This window comes from Rhododendron vialii, chromosome 1a, assembly GCF_030253575.1.
Source record: "Rhododendron vialii isolate Sample 1 chromosome 1a, ASM3025357v1".
NCBI classification, from domain to species: domain Eukaryota; kingdom Viridiplantae; phylum Streptophyta; class Magnoliopsida; order Ericales; family Ericaceae; genus Rhododendron; species Rhododendron vialii.
Window position 1 is genome coordinate 25,099,084 of NC_080557.1, and position 3,553 is coordinate 25,102,636.

At 38.6% G+C, this 3,553-nt stretch overlaps 1 long non-coding RNA gene across 1 annotated transcript; it reads left to right on the plus strand.

The window, feature by feature from the left end:
• The first annotated feature begins 282 nt into the window (after window positions 1-282).
• On the plus strand, window positions 283-2,252 carry LOC131336607 (uncharacterized). The gene is made up of 3 exons (XR_009202889.1): window positions 283-1,427; window positions 1,535-1,592; window positions 1,678-2,252. It is a non-coding gene; the product is annotated as an uncharacterized LOC131336607 (long non-coding RNA).
• Window positions 2,253-3,553: the final 1,301 nt, after the last annotated feature.

Below are 3,553 nucleotides of genomic sequence, written 5' to 3' on the forward strand. Positions count from 1 at the left end.
TAGTGTTTTCGAGATTTTCAAGGTACTTGCAGGGTACACAAATGGTTGACCTTAGTAAGTAATTGTACTACAACAAACTTGAGTTTTAATAGCATAATCTTACAGCATTTTTAAAAAAATGCTATAATAGAGGCGCATCTATAGCATGCACGGCACAGTGGTCCCGCGGAAGGCTTTTGATAGCATTCCACTAACTCAATTACAACGTTCACGCATATATTTAAAAAAAAATTACAGCGTTCACCCAATTAATAAGAAAGGTGCCAGTCTCAATTTAGGAAATTCCTTCTCTCTCTCCCTTCTCTTTCTCCGCCGATCTCACCATCGTCATTCTCTCTCTCTCTCACACACACACACACACACACACACACACACACACACGTAGAGAAACACACACGAAGAGAGGAGAGCAAAGGAATGGCGTGATTCAAAGCCACTGCCTTCACCAATCGAGCACCGGCAGTACCACCATCCGGCCTCGAACTCGTCATCTCCAAGCCCCATCGCTTGTCTGACCTCGACCACAACTCAGTAAGTCGAATAATTGCACTCTCAATGTTTATTCTTGATTTACTTTGGAGTTTTGATTCAGGGATCTATTTTAGGGTTTTTAATTTCGGTTCTCGATTTTCGGGTTTTGTTTTGGGATTTCAATTTTGAAGGTTTCGACTCCAGGTTTAGTTTGGGGCTGCTCTACTTTGAACTTTGTTGATATGCTCTAGGTTTGAACTTTTTATGGGCTTAATATTTGAGTTTGAAATCACATGTAACACGAATCTGCCCGCCACCTGTTCAACTTTTTTTCCAAATTAGTTTCAGTCTGTGGAACAATGGTGTGGATGGTGTTTAAAAGGGATGGTTATGCAAACGGTAGAGGAGGAAAAAAATGAAATGGGTGTGGTGAATTTATATGTGGGTAATCTCAAATGGATGTTGTTTGGCTAGGCCAAATATTCAACCACTATGACCAAGTGGTTATTGATGTTGCCCTAAGATCAGCATTCTCCTGTGTGTATGTCTATTGGTGCGCGGTCGAAAATTTAACCCAATTGGTTACTGTAGATGATTAGTGATTCCAATTCCTTGAGATGTTTATTCTTCTTATTGGGGGAGTGTGTCTGTGTTTATTTGTCACCTTCTGTTGAGTTCTTTATTTGTGTACAAACTATGGATGTGAAGATGCTAGAGGACGTGAAGCACTTGACAAAGCTTTTGCAAAATTTTCGTTGCTGAATCAGCAATAGTTTGTTTGCAGGTTTGCCTAGTGTTAACTGTCTTTTTCCTTACCATATGTGCGCCCTCATGAAGCTTTGTTAATAAGCTCTTCTCTATCACAATAAGTTTTTCTCAGGTACCCATGCCATCACTTGTGCTTTGTTTGCTTTCTTAGGCCTGGGCATGAGGTGGGCTATAATTTCAACCCCGTTGTATGTATTGGTTCCATATTTCTTACTAGAATATGGTTTATGCTAAATAAGTTATCAGCTTTTGTTGGTGCTCCATGTGATACCTTAGAGGAATTTATTGGTATTAGGGATTCTCATGGATTGGGTTCCTTGCAAGATTTTGGAGTGAAGTACCGAGAAGTGCCCGTAAGTCACTACTTTTGGTGCTAACAGCATTTTTTACTTTTCTGAATTTTTGTTTCCAATCTTTTTCTCACGTTTTATGATTCAGCTTGCAGAGGATAGCAGGCTTGATTGAAATGTGCTTGAGGGTGCAGTGACAGCTTGCAGAAGATGGCAGGCTTAACTTGAATTTTGCTCTCCCCTATCGAGGTATGTTCTACTCATTTGAGCACACCTTTCAATTCCATCATGACAGATTTCCAGCAGACGTCTAACATTTTTTGTTGGCCCGGTCCAATGTTCTTCATGAAAGACCTAAAAATAGTTACAATCGCAAACGTGGTGTCAAGAACAAGGTTCATTGAAGTTTTGTGTTCACATGGTTATGTTGTAAAATTAGATCTATGCCACTTTGTGGGTGATTGAGGTGTATAGGAAGGATCGAGTTTGTTTTTCTTTTTTTCATTTGTGTATGTTAAGGTTGGATACTCTGACCTCGAAAGACTAAAGAATCATCTAATGAGTAGTTTTTGGAGTTGGGAAAAGTACTATAAGTCAAATTTATTCAACTCATATTTGTTGTTGTGGTGTGCTGATATTGCAATCATGAACTATGAATTACATGCAGGAAGTGAATTTGATATTGAGTGCTGAAAATTAGTAGATTGTTTAGATAAAGAGCTGGAATATGATATTTTTGTTGCTTAATATAACATAGTTGTTGCTGAAATTAGCTTACTGCTGAAATTGTAAAGAGAAAGCTAGAACTATAGACTTAAGTCTCGAAGTTTGATGTTAAATGCTGAAAATGGATTAGTTTGCTGGATATTGAGATGAACTACTGAAATGCAATGTTTTAGAGCATTCAATGTTAGTTACTGGCTACATATTTGTCGAATAATACCATTATCTTAACCACCGTGGTCCATGTTGTCACTAACCAACAAAACCGCCCTAAAAAGAAGATGAAATCCCAAAGCCTAATAGTGCAATTGTTTTTTTTTACTATATACTGTTTTGTTTTCATTGTTGAGATTAGTCTTCTTTGTGGGGTAGTTGGCCTCACCTCTCATCAAGTTAGTCCCTCTCAGCAGATATTAGGGATCAAGAAGATTTTTTGAGCCTCCCACTAAAATTACTCTCAGTCGTTTGATGTGCAAACAGTGTTCTTTCCCTCTCTTTCCCCTCTTATGGTATAAAGGTAGCAAGAACAACCTCCGAGTTGTGTCAACCAAAGCTGAAAGAGTTCGAGATAGCAGTGGTCAATAAGTAGAAACTAGGTTAGTTTAAATCCATGTATCTGCCCACAATGGTCCCCCTGGTTGGGGCAACTCACAAAGAGTCACACCTCAACCAAGAGTTGTATCCACTTTTTTCGCTAGAAGTATCCTTGGTAGTATCCACTTCAACACTAGATTCATCAGTGAAATTAGTGATCTTTATAAACAAAATAGGAAGCAAATTAGCTTCTGCTGCAATTCTGGGATTTCCAGCAATAAACGGCTTGCTATGAAGCATAGATGCCGATACAGGACTGAAATATGATAGGATACGAATTCTACGATGCAAGAAAATTTTATTTGTACACAAATGTCGCTTGGCTACTTACTTTTGTTTGTACACAAATGTCGCTCAAAAGATTGCAAGGCCGTGGCTCCTTTTTTATTTGTGTTTTATGCATACTACTTAGACTAACGTTTTGTTTGTTTGTTTTTATTTTTTTTGAACATTTTAGGCTCACAATCAGGCAACAATTGAAGAAACACCGGCCACACCCTTGTTTCTCCCTCGGTAAACAATTATATATTTTAGCATTTGCAATAGAGGGATAATTTTATATTCTTGCATCTGAGTGAATCTTGCTTTTAGGTTTATGCAGGGGAGATTCGCCCTCTACCCAACTTGTACCAAACCAGACCAAGTGTTCGGGGTCAAACCCCATTCAGACGGATCAAGGGTCACTGTTCTATTGCAAGACAAAGAAG